The sequence below is a fragment of the Puma concolor genome, chromosome A1 (assembly GCF_028749965.1).
Source record: "Puma concolor isolate L17-30 chromosome A1, mPumCon1.1.hap2, whole genome shotgun sequence".
NCBI lineage: Eukaryota > Metazoa > Chordata > Mammalia > Carnivora > Felidae > Puma > Puma concolor.
Window position 1 is genome coordinate 133715107 of NC_141667.1, and position 25344 is coordinate 133740450.

General features: G+C 38.1%; 2 long non-coding RNA genes across 2 annotated transcripts in view; one reads left to right on the plus strand and one right to left on the minus strand.

The window, feature by feature from the left end:
• Positions 1-3883: 3883 nt before the first annotated feature.
• Positions 3884-5720, plus strand: LOC147584484 (uncharacterized). The gene is made up of 2 exons (XR_015250407.1): positions 3884-4261; positions 5125-5720. It is a non-coding gene; the product is annotated as an uncharacterized LOC147584484 (long non-coding RNA).
• Positions 5721-10965: 5245 nt separating this feature from the next.
• LOC147584485 (uncharacterized) overlaps positions 10966-25344 on the minus strand; it is a 72512-nt gene continuing 58133 nt past the window's right edge. The window contains exons 3-4 of the long non-coding RNA XR_015250411.1: positions 15638-15684; positions 10966-14770 (exon numbers count right to left, since the gene is read on the minus strand). This is a non-coding gene — a long non-coding RNA (uncharacterized LOC147584485). The remainder of the gene's footprint in view (positions 14771-15637; positions 15685-25344) is intronic.

Sequence of the window (25344 nt, forward strand, 5' to 3'; positions counted from 1 at the left end):
AGTAAACTTAATCAGAAAATAAAATAGAAAATGTAATTTTTATTCTTGCCTATAAACTTTTTTATTTTCTTAGGCATGACAGGAAATGTCTTATTTGTCCAATTAGCAAGAAAGACATTCAGCGACAGAATCTCAAAGGAAGTTCAATTATATTCGCCAAGATTATTGAAAGTTACATGATGAAGAAATTGCCCGAAGATATGTAACATTTTGAGGAAGGGGACATTTAAAAACTCTCCAGAAGTTGTGAGTCTAATAGTTTGAGGTGCGTTTTGGCATTCCAAACCCTTTCCTCTTCAAATTTCAGTCTTCTGTTTTGTACATCAAACGCAAAGGGATGGTATTGAATAGCATTAGACATAGGGCTCAATCCCGCCAGGTGCTGGCGGCTTCCCTGGAACAGTAGGCCTGGCCAGAGCCCTCAGAGGAGTGGTTCTTTCCACACCAGTCACTGGCTGTGCATGAGCTCGTCTGACTAAATGTTTCATCCACTAGACAATGAAGCTCCTTTTCCATGTCTGTGTCTTGCCCAGAAACACTCGAGAATACAGATTATTAAGCTCTTTTTCAAAATTTAATTTTAGTTGGAATACAAAACTCATCGAACCATCCCTTTCTGATTTAAAAATACATCCTCCTAAGAATTTTTTAACTTCCTAGAATAGTTCATTAGAACTCTCCCTATAATGGAAATTTTATTTATCTGTTCTGTCCTAAGGCAGCCACTAGCCATGTATGACTGTTGAGCACTTGAAATGTGGCTAATATAGTTGAGGAAATGAATCTAATTATTGTTTAATTTTTTTAAATGTTTACTTTTGAGAGAGAGAGAAATAGAGTGTGAGTGGGGAAGGGGCAGAGAGAGAGGGAGACAGAGAATCTGAAAAAGCCTCCAGGCTCTGAGCGGTCAAAACAGAGCCCACATGGGGCTCAAACCCACAAACCGTGACATCGTGAACTGAGCTGATGTCCAAATGCCCTGAACCACCCATGTGCCCCTAATTAAGTTTTATTTAAATAGCCCTATATGTCTACCATGTTGGACAGTACATTTCCAGAGGAAATCCATAAGGTGTGGACCCTAAGACGTGATCATAAGGTACGGTCAAGTGTGAAGAACACCTATACACCAGCTTACTTTCCCCTGAAATATCCAGCAGGGTTTCATTCTAATGAGTGCCATTCTTTTAGAAGATCTACAAAATCATTAATTCTCATTGGCCACAAATAACCCACTCATCGACTCTTATAATATTGTAAGATAAAGTTAATTTTATTCATTCATGTATTCAATAAATATGTACTAGAGATTAAGTATTAGGGTGAAAATATCAACAAGATATTCACTGCCACCTCTCATGAAGTTTATAATTCAGCGAGAAGACAGACATTAAGTGCCACACTACAAAATGAATACAGTGGTGACAAATTATATGAAGGGGAAGTACTTAGAAATTATTTACCAGAGCATCTGATTTATTCTGGGAGTCAGGGGAGCTACTTGGAGACATTGAAATAAAAAGTATTGAAATGATGTTCCATACCGGCTAAATGACCTTGTAAAATTATTTAAATTGTCTGAACTTTAGATATCTAATCTGCAAATACATTTCTGTGAGGATTAAGACATTATATATAAGTGCTTAGCCCAGTATCTAGTTCATTGTAGGCACCCAGGAAATATTAATTCTTCTCATTTTCCAAACCTTCATGATAAAATGCCTCAGATATCTCTTTACTTATTTTTAGTGATATTTATCCTTTCATTTATTTAACACATATTTATTTAGTATCTACCAAAATCCAGGTACTATTCCAGAGGAACAGGAATAAACAAAACACAGTCCCTGACTTCATGGGGGTTATTCTACTAAGGAAATATTACACACACACACACACACACACACACACACACACACACACCATGCAAGCATGCACACAAACACATGTAATATGCTAGGTGATACAGGTTTTTTAAAAAAGTGGGTAGGTACAAGTGTTCTGTGAGGCCATCTTAAATTGATTGGTCAGAGAAGTTCTTTCTGATAATTTTAGCACAGAACAGAAAAAAGTGAGGAAACTAACCATAAGGATATCTGTGGCAAGACTTTCCAGGAGGAGAGAACAGCCAACACAAAGGCTTGAGATATACATGGTTATATTGAGGAATAGCAAAGAAGCTGATGTGAGTTGGAACTGAGAGGGAGCTGGTGACCTGGTGGTCATTTAGGCTAGTGCCATTCAACAAAATCAGAATGTGAGCCATAAATGTAAGTCCTGTAATTTAACTTTTTTCTTGTGGATACAGTTTTTTAAAAAGTGGTGAAACTAGGGGCGCCTGGGTGGCGCAGTCGGTTAAGCGTCCGACTTCAGCCAGGTCACGATCTCGCGGTCCGGGAGTTCGAGCCCCGTGTCAGGCCCTGGGCTGATGGCTCAGAGCCTGGAGCCTGTTTCCGATTCTGTGTCTCCCTCTCTCTCTGCCCCTCCCCCGTTCATGCTCTGTCTCTCTCTGTCCTAAAAATAAATAAACGTTGGAAAAAAAAAAAATTAAAAAAAAAAAAGTGGTGAAACTAATTTAAATAACATATTTTACTCACCTCAGTGTATCCAAAATATTATTACTGCAACTTATATATAAATAATAATATAAAATTATTACGGAGAAAAGTTACATTCTTTTAATCAGTCCTAAGTTTTCCAAATCCATTGTGTATTTCACATCTTAATAGCACATCTAAATTCAAACTAGCTACATTTCACATGTTCAAAAGACACATCTAACTAGTGTCTATCACATTAGACTGTGAATATTTTGAGGCTTACAGACATTTGTAAAGGCTTGGTCTTTCATTCTGATTGATAACGAAGGTGTTGAGTAGAACGGTAGTATGTTTTTTATTTACTTATGTTTTACAAGGACCACTCTAGCTCCTGTGAGAAGAAAAAGTTAGGGAAGGACAAGGGTAGAATCAGGGAAAGCATTTAAAGCATTACTGATGTGATCTCCATGACATCCCACACAGTGTCTACACCTTTTCCCCATTTTTATTAAGTAGAAGTTTTGAGAAAGCTTTTCCTAAGAGTGTAATTTCGTGTATGTTGAGATTCCTCAGGCTATTTATTTGGTATTTCCCAAAGTCAGTGAAGTAATTTTCCCATACTTACTTTAATTTTGAGATACATGAGTTTTCAGGTAGATGCTTTTCTGGAAAATTTCTACCAAGGGCTACGTTTTTTTATTAAAACAAAGAATAGGGTAAAACATTCTAGGGAAAAGTTAACAACAACAACAACAACAACAAAACCTGTATTTGAATAAGAGGGGTGGTAAGTGACAAATTTGTATGGAAACTTTTTATCATTGAATAAACATACTAAATGTATACGAAAATATAGCCAGATCTGAATACTACATTGAAAGAAAGCTTGCAGAAGTGTATATAATTCTAATATTGCTGACCAAAAATGGTAAGATTGTTGTTCTTACCTAAACAAGAATGTTTCAGTAGGTACACTAGTGAACCACTTGATTCATCTTGATGAAGCAGCTCAGCAGATTTTGAGGAAAGTAATAACAACAAAAGCTTCTAAAAAGTATGATGTTTTCCAGAAAAAAAAATGCAAAACTGATTCCCTGTCTTCTCTCAATCCTTAGCAACTTTAACCAACCCAAAATCAAGTCTGACACACTTACAGAGAGCCATTCAGCAGGCTTCTCGGAAGGTACTCCATTCCATGTTTGAATTGATTGGAAAGAATTAGCAAGAACTTCAAAATCATAGACAAAGGCACAGATGCATTTAAAAGGGTGGCTATCATAGTTTGCTCAGGTACAAGAGTTAAAGGTAAATATTTAAATATATGGTTCAATGTACGGGTCTGCTACTAGGTGCAAGCCAGTTTAGGCTAGTTCTGACACTTCAATTTAGTATTTTACTCTGATATTTAGAATGTTATCATTTTTTCTTGACAGACCAAGGCTGAGCTGATTTCATTTGTGTGAAACAACTGTGGCATCTAGTGGCTAATAATCATAATGTAATTCTGTTTGTTTCTAAGGGGTAGATTGTGTTATATGGTATTTTTGACATTGCCAATCAATAGCTAGAGGAATCTCAATAAACAAAGAATTAAGCATAGACACATAACAAGATGACTAATTATATGTTTGTTTCCTCAGAAATCAGCACATGAGGGAGTGATAGAAGTTCATATACTGAAACAGGAAAAGGTAACTGTTTAGAGCACATGATGACCCTAGGTAAGTTTTAGAGCCTAATTCTAATTAACATTTAGTTAATCAACTTGAAAATGTAGGGTTTTGGTTTTTTACACTGACTGGCTATTTGATCATGCTAAGGAATTATCAACTCCTTGTTTAGATATGATAATTGTATTGTGGCTATGTTTCCAAAATAAAGTTCTTATTTTTTCAGAATTACATACTGACATTTTTGTAGATGAGCTAGCATGCAGACTGGAATTCAAATAACACAGGATTGAGGGAGGTGCTAAGTGGATGGCGATGTGGGTGGAGCTTGGCTGACCAGGGATTGATAACTGGACTGGGTTATTACTTTTGGGTAGATTTGGAATTTCCTGTAATAAAACCCTTAAAGAAAATATTTTGTTTAAAATCAACACACAGGGGCGCCTGGGTGGCGCAGTCGGTTAAGCGTCCGACTTCAGCCAGGTCACGATCTCGCGGTCCGTGAGTTCGAGCCCCGCGTCGGGCTCTGGGCTGATGGCTCAGAGCCTGGAGCCTGTTTCCGATTCTGTGTCTCCCTCTCTCTCTGCCCCTCCCCCGTTCATGCTCTGTCTCTCTCTGTCCCAAAAATAAATAAATGTTGGGGAAAAAAAATTAAAAAAAAAATAAATAAAATCAACACACATACGACTTTTAAAAAAATATTTATTTACTTTTGAGAGACAGGGAGACAGAGCATGAGTGGGGAGCAGCAGAGAGGGAGGCACAGAATGTGAAGTAGGCTTCAGTCTCTGAGCTGTTGTACAGAGCCCCCGACATGCGGCTCGAACTCACAAACCATGAGATCATGACCTGAGCTGAAGTTGGATGTTTAACTGACTGAGCCACTCAGGCACCCTGACTTTTATTTTCTATAGATTTATCTGAGTATGAAGATGGTTCTTTCTTCAAAATCATCAATGTACTTTGAGAAGAAATAAGACTCCTGCTGTCACTTATGGAAGAGACAAGAGGTGACCCTATCAGAATTAAAACTTCTACTTCTTCCATCATCCCTGATCTCCAACACGGTCTCTTAGACATAAGTAAAATGCCCAATCATGCTTTAACAAATAAAGAGGCACTATTTATGATGAGGACTTTTTTTCTTTTTAAGTACTAGTAATCTATGATTAGGCAGTGAGCTGTAAAATCTTCAGAGAGCTCCTAATCACCAATCTGAATTTATTCTAAAAAAGTTTTTTTGTATTTTTCCTCCTTTCAGTACTCTCCAAAATATTAATAAGCTCCAATTCAATACTTTAATCTATCAAAAATTAAAATGCACATGCTACCTTCCTTCCTGTTTCTTTAACTTTTAAAACCCTGTAAAAACTATCTTTTCCTCTCCTACAGATGACTGCTGTTGAAAAGAAATATAATATGATCCACATATGTAAAGAAAAATTTTTAGTTGCCACATTCTGTAAAGTAAAAACAGGTGATGTGAATCTTAAATAAAATACTTTATTTTATTTTATCCAGCATAGCCATTTCTGACTATTAAGTCCAAAAGCTCATTTTCTGATTAACAAAGACAAATGGATTTCAGAACATTCACAGGATTTATTGTGCTTTCTTAAGTATCAATATACAAATACTTTGCATATGGTTACATAAATATGATGTATACATGTGCATGCAGGTGTGTGTGTGTGTGTGTGTGTTTATAGCCATACTACCATTACAGAATAAACATAAGAAGAGAAATTAGGGGGACGTTTCTGTCATGCAGCAATTTCAGGATATTTTACTAAGATGCGAGAAAGGTTAAATATCACATCTCTCAACCCATTGTCATTGCATTTTGAGAGAGTAAGGCAGGTATAGTTTTAGTTCATTTGATGACTGCTGCTTCCAGTAGTGGACTTTTATTTAAATTCATAGTGAGCTAATAATGACACATCTTTCAATTGTCTTGAAAGTCATGGATGGCAATAAAATATTAGCAGTGGGAGGACAGAACTTTTATTTTCTGCCACTCTCCAACTTTTTTTGTTTGTTTTGGAACATATACATACGTTCATAAAATGTTTTTTTCATTTAAAATATAGTAGGTTTGTTATTTCTGTATGAGTCATTATGTCATTTTTTTCTAATTTTTAATTTCTCACACTAAAAATACTTGGGATCCTCATTGATTTTTAAGACTGTAAAGAGCTTTCAAAAACCAAACATGTGAAACCAATGGTCTAAGGAAATACCTTCATTTGCCTTTTTGTTCTACTAGAAATAGCATGACAATTTTTTAGGAGGAAAAATTAAGAGTTAGAATGCCTTCCTCCTGATGGAACACTGGTCTAATGGTTTGGGATGACAAGAGAGTGACCATCATTGAATTTGTATTTTTAAAGCTGTGACATGTTTTTAAGTATACAATTGCCTCCATGTGTTCAGATTCACCCCTATTGCATTCTGGAATCTGGTACCTTGATGTCTTGTTTTGTTTTGTTTTCGCATGTGTTGCTGTCGGAAGGGAATGTCAGAAATGAATCTTTCGAGACAAAAAGAATTTAAATCACTCAGACATTTAGAATTCTAATTTGTATCAAGTAGCAATTAGTAACTTTAACACATTTGGGAGTATATACTTTTCATTTCTACAAAAACCAACTCTAGGACGATGCATCATTCTAAGGCTCCAACCATTTTGTGTTACTGTGCCAAAAAGAACATGTCTCAGTAAGTGACTTTTAGAGGTTAAGAGTCATACAATGTAATGAGGAAAGAGTAAGATACCACTGCCATACCAATAAAGTTGAAGGTGCAGTTATATGCCCTTTGAAGCCAGTTGGAGCTCCAGGAATAGACAAAATGTAAAATCCAAATAAAACTGTGTGAACTAATTGACAAGGGTGAAGTGGCTCTCCTAAATGAAATAAGTGGTCATCATTTGGAAATTGCTCTCAGAATAATGTTCCAGATGTAAAATAAGAGTGTGGGGAGGCCTGGGACATGGTGATACTTTATCTCATTGGCTCCCTGTGGCCTTAGCTCTGATTTTTCACTGGGCAGTAAGGACTAGAAGAGCCTGAAGAGAAGATTAAGAGCAAATGTTAGCCTCATAGCTAAGTGATTTCCCAGCAGTGCTTTCTGCTTTCATCTCCCAACTGGGCACAAAGAGATTCAAAAGGAAGCATGGCTGAGGCACACCCAAGAAATAAGTGAGGGGTGGAGCACTGCATTTTTAAGACCTTTGCTACCGTTCTGCTTACCACACCCTTCATACTACACCACACGTTTTTCTTCCAGACTGCACTTCCCACGTCTACCTTTGCAGAAAACGGACAGAAATAGCCACAGTACCATATGAACCAGATTAAAATTAAATTTAAGTTTTAGCATTAGCAGCATAGAATTGGGACTCCAGGACATGATATAGCTAATCAGAGTCAGATGAAACCTTCTGATAGGCATATTGAACCCAAATGGCCAAGAGGTCTTTCAACGTTTATTTATTTTTGGGACAGAGAGAGACAGAGCATGAACGGGGGAGGGGCAGAGAGAGAGGGAGACACAGAATCGGAAACAGGCTCCAGGCTCTGAGCCATCAGCCCAGAGCCCGACGCGGGGCTCAAACTCACGGACCGCGAGATCGTGACCTGGCTGAAGTCGGACGCTTAACCGACTGCGCCACCCAGGCGGCCCAAGAGGTCTTAAAAGTAATGAAAACTTTGGCATCCAGGTCAGTGTTTATCAAAGTAAGGTCCTCAGGACTCCTCTGTAAATATTTCTAATGTTTTCATGTGCATAAGTATTAATAGTAAATCTGGAGTTCTTCTGAATCAGAATCACTGAGGGTGGGGGCCAGGAATCCACATTTTAAAAAACTTTTTTATATTTATTTAGTTTTGAGAGGGAGAGACAAAATGTGAGCAAGGGAGGGGCAGACAGAGAGGGAGACATAGAATCCGAAGCAGCCTTCATGCTTTGAGCTGTCAGCACAGAGCCCGATGCAGGCTCGAACTAACAAACTGTGAGATCATGACCTGAAGCTAAAGTCCGTCTGACACTTAACCCACTGAGCCACCCAGGTGCCCCCAGGAATCCACATCTATAAAAAGACACCTAAGCATTTCTTAAACATACTAAAGTTTGTAACCTACTGTTCTAATTTTCCTTGATAAGTGGGATAATTCAAAGTCCTAAGAACATACATTAAATTTAAAAATTAACATAAAAGCAGAATTGTTATACCAGTTTACTGACATTTATCACCCTCAGAAAACAGAAACAAAAAACAAAATCATGAATACATAGCTGAAATTCTAGGTTCGCCAGCCCCAAATGATAGAATCACCCTTATTCGATTGCTTTTTACAAATTGAATGTAAATTGGTTTGAGTTCCTTAAGAAGTGACTCTGATGCAAGAATTTGAGAGCAAGTGGTTTATTTGGAAAGTGATCCTGGGGAATACTGATGGGAGAGTGGAGAAGTTAAGGGGAGAGTTCAAGGAATGGAAAGAAACCAATAAAAGGTAAGTGCTGAAGTCAGTTACCACTGAAGCAAGCTAGAGTTTAATTCCACTTGGGAAACCCTTGGAATCATTGTAGACCATGGGCCTCAGACTCATCCCATAGGAAGAGCAAAGAGGCCAGGTATGTTTATAGACAAATTTCTGTCAGTCTTGATCAAGGGCTGCTCCCAGGGGACACATTCCCCAGTACTTCTAGCCTGCCCCTTGCACAGTTTGAAAAAGCCCTTCATCAAAGAGTTACAGAGCTCACAGTTGGAAGACAGATCAGTGGCAAGCACGGAAGTGGTAAAGGCAAGGAGATGTGGGCAGGACTCTGGCATCCTCTGCTCTAAGCCACAAATTAAAGTGATACTCATTCCCAACGCCATACTTCTGAACTTTCTGTATTACATTAGATACAAACCGTGTAAGTAACATTTACTACACAAAGTAATATTTTCAAAAAGCGTGCCTTGCAAATTCAGATTTCTATTCATTGATGAATGTGTCTTATGTAAAAAAATCTTCTTATGGGGCTATTGGAGTTGTTGATGTTTTCCTATTACTATCCCCTTTTGAATTACTAGAATTCTTGGTGGAGGGCCACTATGACCATTTTAGTTGGTTTTGAGAATTCCCTTCGGCTATCTTTTAAAAACATTTTGCAATGCAAAATTTCAAGCATATACAAAGTACATGTACTGGAACCTCCTGAACCCATCATCCAGCTTCAACACTTAGCTCATAACCAGTCTTGTTTTATGTATGTCCTTGACCACTTAACTCCTGCTGGAATTTTTTTAAAGCAAACTACAGACATCATTTATCCATAAATATTTTAATATGTAGCTCTAAAAACTGACAACTATAAAAATGCCATCACCTTATATGAATTCGATAATTATTTCTTAATATTATCAAATATCAAATAATCATTCAAACTGTCAATAGTCACATCAATTCCATGTGTTTTACAATTTGTCTTATAAATTTATACTTCTATTTTTTTATTATCAGTATTGTTTTATATGACTCTCAAGCTTCTTTAATAAGTTCTGCCTTATTTTCCTTGTATTATATTTGTTTTTTTAAAAAAAGTAGATTGTGGCATCTGGGTGGCTCAGTCAGTTAAGTGTCCAACTCTTGATTTTGGTTCAGGTCATGATCTCACGGTTCACAAGATCCAGCCCATGTTGGGCTCTGTGCTGACAGCACAGAGTCTGTGTGGTGTTCTGTCTCCCTCTCTCTCTGCTCCTCCCCGGCTCTCTCGCTCTCGCTCTCACTCAAAATAAATAAACTTTTTAAAAAAGTGGATCATTTGTCCTATGGGGTTTGCTACCATCTGAATTCTGCAGATTCCATTCCTGCAGTGTCATTTCACATGCTTCTCTGTCTTCTGTATGTCCTGTGAATTTGTGAATTGGCATTAGGACCTAGAGAATTTCCAGATACAAGTTCGGGGTTGGTTTTTTGTTGTTGTTGTTTGTGTTTTTTGTTTGTTTGTTTTTTAACAAAACTACTCAATAGATGATATTGTGTGCTTTCAGTAGGAGACACAAAATATTTGTCTCTGTTTCTGACATAAGCTGCTATTAATAATGAATTCCTAGATTTGTTAATTCATTAGAAGTTACATGGTAATAATTCTAATTCACCATTGTTTCTTCCTTTGTTAAATGGAATACTTCTGTGAGGAGAAAACTTATCTGATGGTACAATCTTTTTTTATCTTAAATTTTTGATGACCCAGAGGTTTTAAAAGATGATTGAACATTAAAGATGTCTATACTCAGTTCCTGAGAAGGTCTTGCTCAGTAAAACTGATAGAAATAATCCAAAAACAGAATCTCATTCCTACCAGATACAATCTCATTTCCTGCTATTTCATCTTTAGTCATCACCAATATTCTAATATACACATCAGGACATAAAGTTGTGGCTCTGAGAAGAAAAAGATGCTGTATTTTTCTATATTTACGTTTTCTGTATTTTTTACTTTTTTATTCACTAAATTGGCATTGTAAGAGGAGGAGTTAAATTTTTATATATGTATATATAATTCCTAGACATCTGGAATTTCTGACTTATTACATAGGAAATTATACAAGAAGTATAAGAAATTTTCCTTTGGATACAAAAGTAGGGTTCAATATGGGGAAGAAAAAAACCTTCTAAACGTGTTTATTTGTTTGTTTTTTAATGTGGTCATATTCCATGTAGTTTTGGCTTTACCTGTGGTGTGGGTCTTTTTGTTTGTTTGTTTTTAAGTTTATTTGGAGAGAGAGAAAGAACATATGAGCACAAGCAGAAGAGAGAGGGAGAATCCCAAGCAGGCTCTGAGCTGTCAGCACAGAGCCCAATACAGGCCTTGACCTCGTGGACCATGAGATCATGACCTGAGCCAAAATCAAGAGTTGGTCACCTAACCGACTGAGTCACCCAGGTGCCCCTGGTCTAGGGTCTTTGGAGGTTTACATCTGGGCCTCTTTTCTTATTAAGTTTTCATTAACAATCAATCCAGCAATGTCAGACACCGAGAGGCCCACAGTGCAGTTCACACTCTTCTCTCAATGCTGCCACAGTGTCTATAAACCTTCCATAGAACATTCACTTCTGCTAAGTATTTCTTGACCTACAAAAAGAATGATGTTGGGCTAGCACAGAGGTTGGCAAACTACAGCCCACAGGCCCCAATCCAGCCCACCACCTTGGTTTGGTGGCTTCAAAATTAAGAGTGATTCTTGAATTTTAAAAATGGTTTTACATTTTAAAAATTACATAAGTACATCATATCCTCAGTTTTGTCTCTTGGCTTGAAAAAAATAGATATTTAGTATTTGGCCCTTTCAGACAATGTTTACCAACCCCTTGGTGACAGCAGTGAATTTTAAACTATTTTGAGTAGCAGAACCTTAAAGAGAGAGAGAGAGAGAAAATCTTATTCTAAAACCCTTTGCTTAAAACAAACAAGCGTATATTTATTTAAATTAATTTAAAATTTATAATAATTGCTTGCTGAAAAATTCAATCAGGGACAATGATGCTGCTTTGATGAGTATGATAGACTCAAGGAAGGAACAACAACTTTGACATTGGAGACTGTAGATGACAATTAGTTTTAGAGAGAATTTAGCCTACAATTCATTCCTGTGGAGTTTTCGTTAAATGATTTCAAAAATAAAATCCTGTTTCAAGCAGATAAGTGGTTATTAATAGTAGCAATTTTTTAACAGTTCACCTTGCAATCTCAGGACACTCTGAAATTAAACTGATCCAATTCTTAAAAGAGAAGTAGGGGGTTTTGATTTTTACTTACAATATCAAAAAAGAATAAAAAAAGCTCTCATAATCAAAATACAGCAATCAGACAGAAGCACCAACAATTTGGAATGGGAGATAAAGCTGTCTATATATTCTAACACTTGCAGTGTTTTCTTGTCCTTGTATTGCTGACAACCATGCTGTGAAGAGCAGACACAGAACAGATGAGTTTGCTGCTGTGATTTTATGTGAGCGGACACAAGCAAGTTTGAATTTTAAAGAGAGTGGAGAAGAACAACAACCTTCTTGTTCCAGCGTTGCTTAACAAAATGTTTAGGTATGTGCACACATATGACAGTTGAGGGGCGCCTGGGTGGCTCAGTCGGTTTAAGCGTCCGACTTCGGCCCAGGTCATGATCTCACAGTTCAGGAGCTCGAGCCCTGCCTCAGGTTCTGTGCTGACAGCTCGGAGTCTGGAGCCTGCTTCAGATTCTGTGTCTCCCTCTTTCTCTGCCCCTCCCTAGCTCACTCTTGCTCTCTCTCTCTCTCTATCAAAAATAAATAAAGTTTAAAAAAATATATGACAGTTGAAGCTGTATTCTGAAGTTCAGGCAAAAAGAAACCAGGTAACTTGCAATCACAATGAGGTTCATGTTAAGACAAAACTCAAGTGACATTTTTAACAGGTTAAATTAGAAAATAAGCTAAAAATCAGGTTGAGTAAAAATTACTCTTTATAATCCCTATTTGCCTATGAAGTAGATTATACATGATCTTCCATATATATCCCTGTGTGATGTATTTAATGCCATTTCAGTGTGAGGACTGTTGAACTAGAATAAGGAAGAGTCTACTCAAATATGTGGACTTTCTACCTTTATGATAACCTGTCAAATCCTTGCAGTGACTAGAAGGTAGGTGGAGAATTCTAAAATCCCTCTTTCTCTTGCTTTCAGGGTTTAACTTCTATTGAAATACCTTAAGAGCTTTGTAAGTTGTTTTGCAGATCAATTGAGTTAAACGAGATGAACAATCCCAGTATAAGGTCTGGACCACAGAAGGTGCTTAACAAATGTAGCCTATATTTGAATATGATTCGTGTGTGTGTGTGTGTGTGTGTGTGTGTGTGTGTATTTAAGCAAGTGATCAATAAATGCATGGGCACCTGTGTGTGTATAAGACAAACTGCAATAACGATTTGGAATAAGAGATAAAAGTGTCAATATATATTTTAACACATTCAGTGTTACAATACACAAACACAGACACAAATGTATAAAGAAAATTTGATCACTTACTCTGGCCTTTCTGAGGTGGCATTTGATCTTTTATTCCACTGATCATCTAGCCCTGTATTCATTTATTCAACATGATTTACTAAGCACCTTCGATGTGGTGAGGTTCTAGGTATAATAAAGCAAACCAAATTCCCTTGTCCTTGTCTTGGAGAGCTTGCACACTAGTGGGGGATGCCAGACAGTAAAATAAAACACAACACTGAATTGCACAGTGTGTAAGATGGTGAGAAAATATATGAATACATGAGTAAGAGAAGAGGATTAGAGGCTTAGAGACAGGGAGTCAATTTTTAAATACAGTGGTCAGGAAGGGTCTCATTCACAAGATGGCATATAAGCAAATTCTTGAAGGAGGCGAGGAAGCAAAATACAGTGGTGCCTATGGAAAGAACATTGCAGGCAGATAGGAGCAAGGGTGATACTTTCTAGGAGCAGCAAGGAGGCTAATATGTGAGCAAAGAAAACGTGGTGAGAAATGAGGTTGGCAAGGTAAGGGGTGTGTCCTGAAGCACCTGTGGGACTGGGTTAGGCCCCTAGAGTACAGTGGGAAGCCAGTGTAGATGTTGAACAGAGGAGGGGTGTAGCATCACCTGGGTTTAACAGATATTCCTCCAGGATGGGCCCCGTGGAGTCCCATCTTACGTGAAAGTCAGGATCTCAAGTTAAGTTGTATTTTACACACCCATTTGGTATCCCTTCACAATATATTTAAGTATATTTACACAATATATTTAATATTTAAGTTTACTTTCTGTTTTTTATTATAGTGTTACAGATAGCAAAAAAAAAAAAAAACCCCAAAAAACAAAAAACAACAAAAAAACAAAAAGAAAAAACCCCCACTATTTATAAATGGAATACCAATCAAACATTTCCAGAAAACTTTAAGCCCCTCCATGGACCCACAGAATCTACATGATGATTTCTGAGTTAGATGAGTTTAAAGACTCCCTAAACCAAAAATTCTATATATCCTTCAGTTTCAGAATAGATGGTAGACTCACTTTCCAGCTGTAGGTATTTTTGTCTGACCTCTTAAACTCTTCTCCAACGGTTTTAAAATATTTATTCCGCTTACCCCACTAATGGAATCTCCTCATTCCTTCATCTAGCTGCTGTTTATGGATCCTGCTGGCATCCATTTCAGGTATAATCACCAACTCACAGGAGCTGAGACGTGGTTGATTAGCCACACTTCCAGGTGGCTTGAGGTAATGAGACTTTCTTGTCATATGCCACATGATTTCAGAGGTACAACACTGATGAACCTGTATATAATTCAAGCTGTAGATCCTGGTGATATACACATGATAGAACAGCATTTTTAAGACAATAGTTGGTGTCTGTCTTCTATTTCTTCCTCTTCCTCTTATTTCAAGTTGGGAGCCAGGCAGTTTGTGTTTCCTTGTTTCTGGACTTTCTGCAGAGCTTGAAGTAGAATCATCTTACGGACAACAGCCATTCCTATTTTTTACAGAAGTACTTGCTCATGGGTGAGATCATTTTGGCTGTCCCAGCAGATGAGGAGAGAGGGTAGAAGAGAGGAAAGCCATCAAGGCCAAATAGAGAGAGATGATATTTCCACAATGTGTCAAAGGGACCAAAATTTATGGGTCCTTTGACTCCTCTTAGGTAGCAGCCTCCGCAGAGCCTGGACCCTAGACACAATGGTTTCAACCTCGACAAGGGGAGGCTTCCAGGGGAACAGAGATACTTGATGATGCGCACAACCTTCAGATTTTAGTCACCCACACGTAGGGGGCATAACCTAGTAATGTCTTAGATTTAGTTTCTTAATATCTACTGCAAATGGAGGCTTAGAGATGGACTTAAGATGACTAAAAAAATAAAGAAATATGAAATGCATGTACACTGGGGATATAGATGCATATGAAATGTCATTCCCCCTTCCTTAGGCAATAATGACCTTTACAAACATTAATAAGTTCCTTTCCCTGATGACACTTCTGCTTTACATAGACTGTTAATCAGGTACTTGCTGTTGCTTCAAGTTCTTATAACTTCTGAACCTATTTTATTCAGTATGGTTTCAACCAATCACATTCATTCAACTAAAGAAAGTGAATAAAGCTGAAGCAAATTTTCCATTCTGATTCTATACCCTCAGGAAATGCAAGTAAAATGATGCATAAGGCATTAGAATATTTTTTTAAATTAATTATCATCAAATCCTGAAGGACTAAATCAGACTGATGTCTAATTTCATCCATTTACATATATTTAATCTTTAAAAAAATTGATACTGAGATTGATGCCTTAATGTTTAGGTCTAGGCTTTGAATTCTGTAAGGTTTTTCCCCTAGGTAGCAATGCATTTGGATACATAATTATCTATAAAAGGTGTGATAACTTACACATGATGTGAACTTGGCCAAGTTGTATCAGTCTTTGTTTTTGTTATCTGAAAAAAATGAAGATAACGGTATTTTTCTAAAGTTTTATGTAGTGTCATTGTGTTTTGTATATTTAGTAATTCACGAAGTCTAATGCCAGTGTGCATTAATGGATGTTGAATGTTTTTGTTTTTTGTTTTTGTTTTTTTGGCCTGCCCAATATCCTTCTTTAGTCCCTATCGAACCCTTCTTCTGCAGTAATCCTGTTCAGTCTTTATGGTTTAGATAGGGCTGACTATTGTTCACAGCTGTCTTTAAAAATCCTGACCACAATTCTGGGATGCCTGGGTGGCTCAGTCAGCTGAGCATCTGACTTCAGCTCAGGTCATGATCTTGTGGTTCGTGAGTTCAAGCCCCACGTCTGGCTCTGTGCTGACAGTTCAGAGCCTGGGGGCTGCTTCAGATTCTGTGTCTCCCTCTCTGCTCCTCCCCTATTCACACTATGTCTCTCTTTCAAAAATAAATAAAGATTTAAAAAAACTTTTTAAATATCCTGACCACAATTCACCTTTAAGCATGTGACCCAAACAATGCTAATCATAACCCTCCCTAGGATTATTGCCAGAAGTACCAGGAAGGATGCTCTCATTTCTCTAGGATCTCTGGCTGCCAAGGCCAATGAGACTACAGCCACCAGTGGCCATTTTTCTAGTCACATGGAGGCAGTATGAGAGGGAAGAGAATGAAGCCAAAGGGTGACAAGAGAGACCCTGTTGTTAGTTAAGTATCTAAATCCAGTGTGTTTGGAAATACACTCCTGGATTTTTCATATAGATGATGCATTTTATGCCATCTTTTATAAGCTAGTTTCTGATAAATTTCCATCACAACTAACAGAATTTTCACTAGAATACTGTTTTTTTTTTAATGTTTATTTTTATTTATTTTGAGAGAGAGCGAGACAGAGAGAGGGAAAGAGAGCAACAATCCCAAGCAGGCTCCATACTGCTTGATGTGGGGGCTTGAACTCATGAATTTGTGAGATCATGACCTGAGCCAAAACCAAGAGTCAGATGCTTAAGCAGCTGAGCCACCCAGGTGCCCCTTCACTAGAATACTGTCAACTGTGCTTCAAAGTCAGACCACAAGTCATGAAACCTCACCTCTTTCACTTGCTAGCTTTGTGACCTTGGACAAGTTACTTTACTCTTTTTCTGTGTGTATGCCTTAGCTTCCTCTTCTGTAATAAAGGTAATAGTAATACCAGCCTCTTTAAGGGGAGGATATTAATTGAGATTGTGTGTGCGTGCGTGCGTGTGTGTGTGTTATAGTACAACACTTGGCCTATGATAAGTCCTCGATAAATGCAAATTATTATCATATTAAATAGTGTACACACAGAAAACAAAACACCTGTTTGGAAACAGATCCATTCCAAACCAAGTAATAGTACAGAAATGGAAAAACAATAGTGAAGCAAAGCAAAGGTAGAGAAAAAATAATACGTTGAAATTAAATGGAACTAGGGGGCGCCTTGGTGGCTCAGTGGGTTGAGCATCTGGCTCAGGCTCAGGTCATGATCTCACGGTTTGTGGGTTCAAGCCCCGCATCGGGCTCTGTGCTGATGGCTCGGAGCCTGGAGCTCGCTTCAGATTCTCTGTCTCCCTCTCTCTCTTCCCCTCCCCTGTTCATGCTCTCTGTCTTTCTCTCTCTCTCTCAAAAATAAATAAACATTAAAAAAGTAATAAATTAAATGGAACTCAAAGAAGTGTGAAGAAATACTTAGCAAAAATTGGAACATAAAAAAAAGTGAAGACATAAATTCTTACATTTGATGACACCAGCAGCACAAAATCCATGAATCAAAAGTTGCCAACCAGTGGACCAGACATACTATTTATTTTATTTTTTAAAAGGAATCTTTGATTCTGGTGTTAAAACAAAAACTCTATGGATAGCACCAAACCAGCAGATATTCTAAACTGGCAGAATTTTTGTTAGCTACTTCAGTACCTTAGTCATAAATTTTCCTTAATGTTTTTTCTCAGAGTGGTCTTAACAGAATTATATAAAACTTGAATATTAAGTTTCCAGTTTCCTGAGAATTTTATACACATAGAGCAGACATTTCTACAGATGTGTTGTAACAGATATTTAATAGAATGTGGTTCCAGTCTGAGGCTTTTAATTATTGTATGAAGCAAATAAAATGATAACTCATTAAAATCAAATTATTCTGTATTAAAATAGGAAAATAAATTATATGGCAGCAATTATTATATAAAATGATAGTTTATATTACAATGTCTCATTTTGGGGCACCTGGGTGGCTCAGTCAGTTAAGCATCCGACTTCAGCTCAGGTCATGATCTCACGGTTCCTGATTTTGAGGCCTGCTTCGGGCTCTGTGTTGAGAGCTTGGAGCCCAGAGCCTGCTTTGGATTCTTTGTCTCCTTCTCTCTCTTACCCTCCCCAGCTCATGCTTTTTCTCTCTCAAAAATAAATAAACATTAAAAAAAATCCCATTTATAATGTCTCATTTTTTTTTTTAATTTTTTTCAACGGTTTTTATTTATTTTTGGGACAGAGAGAGACAGAGCATGAACGGGGGAGGGGCAGAGAGAGAGGGAGACACAGAATTGGAAACAGGCTCCAGGCTCTGAGCCATCAGCCCAGAGCCCGACGCGGGGCTCGAACTCACGGACCGCGAGATCGTGACCTGGCTGAAGTCGGACGCTTAACCAACTGCGCCACCCAGGCGCCCCTGTTGTCTCATTTTAAATATAGCTAGTCAATGCCTAGGCTTAAATCAAGATGTAACTATGTAAGCTGGATGAAAAATAAAACAATGTAAAAAAAAATAGAATAAATCCTCAAACTTTCGAACTAGAACAGATTTTTTCATAGCTGATAACTTATAAATGCAACCATTTATTCTGTGAATAGTGGTCTTTTACAAATAATAAAGTAATTTTTATTGGTTTTTCTCTGAAGTAAATCCAATAAGAATGCTCTTGAGTAGAAATAGCCTCAAATATCACAAAAGATTGAAAATTGTACACTTTTACATGAGTGAACCTATTTGACTATTATAACTAATCGCTTCTTGCTATATAATATCAACATTGCCAAATAGTTTAAAGAAATATTTAAACAGTATAATCCCCACATTTATCTATTTGGAGTTCTGTCTCCAAAATGCCTGTGACTTAGATTATATGTAATTATGTGCCTAGAGCCCTTATCACCAAGCTCTTTTAAATCAATAGATAATTATTGTGAAATTAAATTCACACATACACTACACAGATGTCCAAAGAATGCAAGCATCCATTATTATCTGTAGCTCTTCTAAACTATCCACAAGGGACAACAGGCACTGGGATTGGAGGGAAATTTTAACAATAGCTTATTATTTTTTGTTTTGCACAGTGTCTTTCAATTAAAAATCTGTACTGCATTAACATTCTCTCAATCCATAGTTAAAATTACCACAGGGATCTTTCTTTCTTTTGCTTTCCTCTTGAAAATGAAATCAGGATATAGGGGAAAACATGGCAGTCCTTAAGGCATGGGGCATGGCTTTCCCGGTCCTGTGAGATCCTTGTATCAGCCTTTGTTATGCATAGCCAGTAAAGGTACCTTAGCTCTTTGCACTCAGCTCTCCACCAATCGCCTTATTTCCCCTTATGGTGGAGAAGGGTCAGCCGGTGTGTGTTATACCAAGGTTCTGAATAGAAAACATGGTGAAAGTTATTCTGTTTCCTACTTTCTCCAGAACATGTCTAATACATACCCCCCATGATGCTTGGACCACTAGTCTGGAAAAGGGGACATGAGGACATAGAACACAGGATACAGACCTTTACTGCCATGATGGCTGTGGCCTTCTTCCCCCCATTCAAGGTCAATCAGGCATGGTCTCTCTCTCTCTCTCTCTCTCTCTCTCTCTCTCCTCCCTGTATGACAAGAACTGCCCCCACTTTATTCTGATTTTGTTCTATTCTTGGCTTATGATAAAATCCTATGATCGGATCAACATAGCTTGGCCCCAGATATGTTAATGAAATCCTCTTCTCAACAAACTTGTCGTTCAAGTTTATTTTTATGTTATTGACTCAAAAATCCCATTTTGGCATCAAATGCTAAATGGTGACTCTATCTTCCTGTTGGCATCCTTCATATAACAATTAAAATCTGTCGTGAAAAAAAAATGCCTGTAGATGATGAAGGGAGAAGAGGTGCATAAAAGGAATTTAAAAAAGGATAATAATACACTAATGTATTTAAATATCTATTATTTACATTTCAATTAGAAGCCAAGAGTTCCTTTATTCAGAAGTACTGAAAGATCAAACACGCATTGTTATGATCAGTAACAATATCAAGTTAAATATGTTTAGACATCATGAAGGTTCATGGAAGGGTATGGAAAATAATGTTTATTGGATAAAAAATTAACTGTATAAAAATAGGAAGAGAAGAAAGTGAGCATATTTGGAGAATGTATGAGAGATGCTAGAATGATCTGACAATTTTGGAAATGTAACTATCTCCTTATACTCTAGAAAATGCTAGGTAAAATATACTCAATTATAACCCATTTTTTAAATATTATTTTCAACACAAATAACTGTCAGATCCAAAAATGTCATTTTACTTGGTGAGCAAATTCAAGAAAGGTGTTCAGATGGGTAGAATGTTGCCTGCAAAAATGAAAAAGCCTACCAAACATCATGACTCTTTTTGTAATAAGTTGTAAAAAAAATATATATATATATATATGGAGCAATGTGCCTTTTTCCCTTTGAGAGGATTCTCCCCATGGCACTATCTCCTCCTTCTCTTTAGTATTGTATAAAAATTTTGTTTAACGGTTGTCTTTAAGTAATATGGGGCGCCTGGGTGGCTCGTTGGTTAAGTATCCGACTCTTGATTTCGGCTCAGGTCATGATCTCACAGTTCGCGAGTTCAAGCCCCACATCAAACTCACAGGCTCTGTGCTGAAGGTGCTGAGCCTTCTTGGGATTCTCTCTCTCTCTGTTCCTCCCCCACTTGTGCTCTCCCTCCCTCTCTCTCTCCAACTAAATAAACTTAGAAAAAGAAAAAGTTGTCTTTAAGTAATACAATAGTTAGTTGGACCCATGAGTGAATTTTCATGACTAATTAACATAGCACAGAAAGGGACAGTGCAGCTGTCTTCCAGAGATGAGGACAATGGGTGTTGGAATTTTGCTTCCCTTCCCGTTTGGGAAAGCTCAAGTGCATCTCCATCTGTATGAAGGATAGTTACATTGTGTTGGGGAGAAATAGGGAATTTCAATTTCCTATCTCAAGTTTAATACGGATGCTGAGTAGTTTAGGTAGATTCGCTAGTCATTGATTAATCTATTCTCTGTCAGCTCCATACCTATCCTTCCATATTCATTTTGAGATATTATGGCTGAAAGTTTCCACATCACATCGCTGCTGTGGGCTGGCTTCCTCTTGTCTAGCTGGTATCTGGCACTAGAGAGAGACAGTCAGAGCTTTAGGACACAGAAAAGAAACTTGTTCCATCCTGTTGCCTTGTGCTTGCTTCCTGTTTGCTTCCTGCTCCTTATAAGCATCATCTTGTCTTTGCTCTCTAAAAACATTTCCAACAAAGGAAGTGTGTCCCAGTCTGCAGCAGTGTTTGCATCCATTTTATATTTTCCCCAATAATTTTAGAATCAGCCTCAACATACTGCCTGTAGAGACTCTTGCAAAGCCAGTCATGCCTTCCTCAGAGACCAGGGTTCCAGCTCTGTGGGGGCCCTCCAAGTTTCTAATTTTAATTAATTTCCATGTCTTCACTTTGTTTTCCTAAAGCTAGGGGTGAGAGCTGCCTCCTTATGATACTGTCCTTCTCTGCCTTTTCAGTTAACTAGACAAAAAAATTACTTATGTTAAAATTGTCTCCTTTTGAAATATAAATCCTTTCTTTTGGGGCACCTGGTTGACTCATTCAGTGCAGAGTCTGCTCGGGATTCTCTCTTCCTCTCTCTCTGCCCCTCCCCTGCTCATTCTCTCCCTCTCTCTCAAGATAAATAAACATGAACTTTTTTTAATATAAATCCTTTCTTTTAAATTACTAGACTGATACAAATGATAAAGTTTTATGATTTCCTGTGTGACTTTTTCTTATTAAAATAAATTATTTGCTATATTTTTGGGGTGTGATGTTCTATATAATAGTAAAGATATGTTCCAGACATTTTCTAATGACATATAGAATTACATATAGTCATTCATTTAACTAAAAAAAAAAAAAAAAAAAAGGTAAGAAAGAAACCCCTGGGTGACAGCAGGTAGGCAATATTATAACTCTCATTTACAGGCAAGAAAACTGAGGCATATTAAAAAATAAAACTGATATGAGATCACACAGCCATTAAGTGTTAGAGCTGGGATTCCAAACTTAAGACCTGTCAGAATATTGCTATTGGCTGCCATAGGTCATAACTCTGTATTGGATTCAAAGGCCTATCAATCAGAGTTCAGTGCAGAAAATAGACACCCACCTAGATATTTCAAGCAGCAAAGGATTTACTCAGAAGGGGAGGTGTTTTGTTTTGTTTTTTTATTTTTTTTCAACGTTTTTTTATTTATTTTGGGACAGAGAGAGACAGAGCATGAACGGGAGGGGGGGGGGGCAGAGAGAGAGGGAGACACAGAATCGGAAACAGGCTCCAGGCTCCGAGCCATCAGCCCAGAGCCTGACGCGGGGCTCGAACTCACGGACCACGAGATCGTGACCTGAGCTGAAGTCGGATGCTCAACCGACTGCGCCACCCAGGCGCCCCAGAAGGGGAGGTGTTTTTACAAACCCATTGGATGAAGTAGAGGGGCAGAAGCTGTAACTGAATTTTTGAATTAAGAGTCACACCCTGACACTGTAATCCAGAATTCAGGAAACTCTTGCTGTCACTCAGAGTTCTAGGGACTGTGGCTGTCACTACATCACTGTGGCTGAGACAGCTATGCTGAAGCAGGTACTTTACAACAAAATACCAATTCTCTTCATGTGCCACTCATTCCCATTTTCTTGCCTCTAAACCCACAGCGAACATCAGATCCCTATGTGCTCTAGCTAGATTAGACTGAATAACAGACCTCAGAGCCCAATGCAGGGATCGAACCCACAAACTGTGAGATCATGACCTGAGCCAAAGTCAGACGCTCAACCAATAGAGCCACCCAGGTGCCCCAGGGAAGGGCTTTTTACAGCAGTTGCAGAAGCAAAACAAAGGAAAATATTTGATTGGCTACAGTTTAAGTAGTTGCCTTATATGAGAAAACCTAGTTGGCTGTTTGTGATTGGGTGTTCTTAAATTTGTTTTCTGGGGTATGAGAGCACTTATAGAAATTGACTCAGGCTTAGGTTTTGGTTTGCTTATATGGGCTACCAATCATTACAGCCACCTCAATTGAATGGCCTCTTGTTCAATTATTTTAACAATCCTAATCCTTGGGACCCTTGAATATGTTATCTTACAGAAGGTACTTTGTAGATGTGATTAAATTAAGGTTCTTGAAATGGGAAGATTATCCCGAATTATCTGAGTGAGTTCAGTATAATCACAAGAATCCTCATCAGAGGGGGAGAAGAAGGGTCAGATTGAGAAAAAGAGATTCAAAGCTGCCACACTGTTGGCTTTCTAGGTGGAGGATGGGGCGATAAGTCAAGGAATGCTGACAGCCTCTGGAAGCTGGAAAAGGCAACCGATTCTTTCCTAGAGCTTCCAAAAGTAACTCAGCCTTGCTGACTCACCATTAAGGGATTCTGATAACCAGAACTCTAAGGGAATTAACTTGTGTGGTTTTAAGCACCAAGTCTGTGGTAGTTTTGTAATAGCAGCCGTGTAAAACTAACAGGTCAGGGAACAAACACAACGTCTGACCCAGAAGGAGATGGTTTATACCCAAAAAGAATTGCAAGATTTTGCCAAATTATATGAAGAACTTGAGGGTTTATGTGTGAAATGGTCCAGGAAATGCCATGTCCTTTCTTCTATGATCCAGCACTTTAAAAATCCATTCTCCAGGCACCTGGGTGGCTCAGTTGGTTAAGCACCAGAACGCGGCTCAAGTCATGATCTTGTGGTTCGTGGGTTCAAGCTCCACATCAGGCTTTGTCCTGACAGCTCAGAGCCTGGACCCTACTTCGGATTCTGTCTCTACCTCTGCCCCTCCCCTGCTAGTGCTCTGTCTGTCTCTCTCTCTCTCAAAAATAAACAAACATAAAAAAATAAAATAAAATAAATCCATGTTCACATGCCTGCTTCAGAGGAGGTCACTACTTCAGAGGAGGTCTTTAAGTACAGCAGAGCCAGCTCATTGGAGGACAAAAGAAAGGGGGCCTCTGCTGGCAAAGGGAGTTCTGTGAGATTTGTGGGTTCAGAATTCTTGGATACATTCCACCCCAGCCTAACCTCAACATTCCAAGCCTCAGGGACCTCTGAATCTCCACCAATCCCCATACTTCCACAAGTCCTAGAGAGCCTGGGTAATGCTGTGATTGAGGATCAGACATGTGAAGTAGGATCAGACTCTGATTTCTGGCTTATTTTGCTACCATTCTCACTTGCCACTGGAACTTTATGTCCACTCTTCCTCAAACACATTTGTGCTTTGCCCACATCTCCACACTGTTACTCACACATCCCCCTTCTTCTTGTCCCTCAATGTCCACTCCATTCTCTGTGTAAGAAAATTACACCTATCTGGGTACCTGGGTGATTTAGTCAGCTAAGCATCTGACTCTCAATCTCAGCTTCTAATCTTGATCTCAGAGTCATGAATTCAAGCTTCATGTTGGGCTCTATGGTGGGCGTGAAGCCTACTGATAAAGAAAGAAAGGAAAGGAAAGGAAAGGAAGGAAGGGAGGGAGGGAGGAAAGAAGGGAAAGGGAAAGAAAAGAAGGAAATAAGAGAGAAAGAGAAAGGAGGGAGGGAGGGAGGGAAGGAGGGAGGAAGAAGGAAAGGGAGAGGAAGAAAGGAAGGAAGGCAGGAAGGAAAGCAATTTCACCTATCTTTTAAGATCTAGTTCATATTTAATTTCCTTTTTGAGTTCTTTCCCCAGTTATCTCTTCAGAGTGATCTATACTTCTGAATACTCATTATACTTAGTGTCCATTAAATTACTTTGGTATTTGATTATATAAGATCTAATTGCTACTCACTATCCCATTTTAAGTAAACTTAATCATTCAATTGTGCTAACGAGTGCTTTATGAAGGGTAGAAAGTCCATAACTCAAGGTTGAATGACTAAAAGTAGCATAATATATAGGAGTAGGCAGTTTCTGTCACTTCCTAAATGAAAGAAATATTTTTACTGTGTTTCCAAGTTTCACAAATCAGACTGGCTGTGGTTGCAAGCTTTTGGCTTTCCAAGGTATTTTGATTTTCTTCATAGATCACACTACTTCCTCTGAAGTTTTAAAATATCCCATGGAAACAATCCATTCACAAAAAGCATTAGTGAGCAACTGAGAATTTGTTGAAAATTTTATGGGTGAGATGAAAGAAAAGATTTAAGTAAAAGTCACTAACAAATAATTTGGTAAATTCTCACTAGATATGCCTGGTCTTTTGAAAGTGTTTTGTCAGCGATACTAACTATTTTCTCCACCCTTATGGCAACACTGAGCATCCCTTTACTTCCCCCACCTTTTATGTTGCAGAATTGCTTTCTCTTTCATCTGGG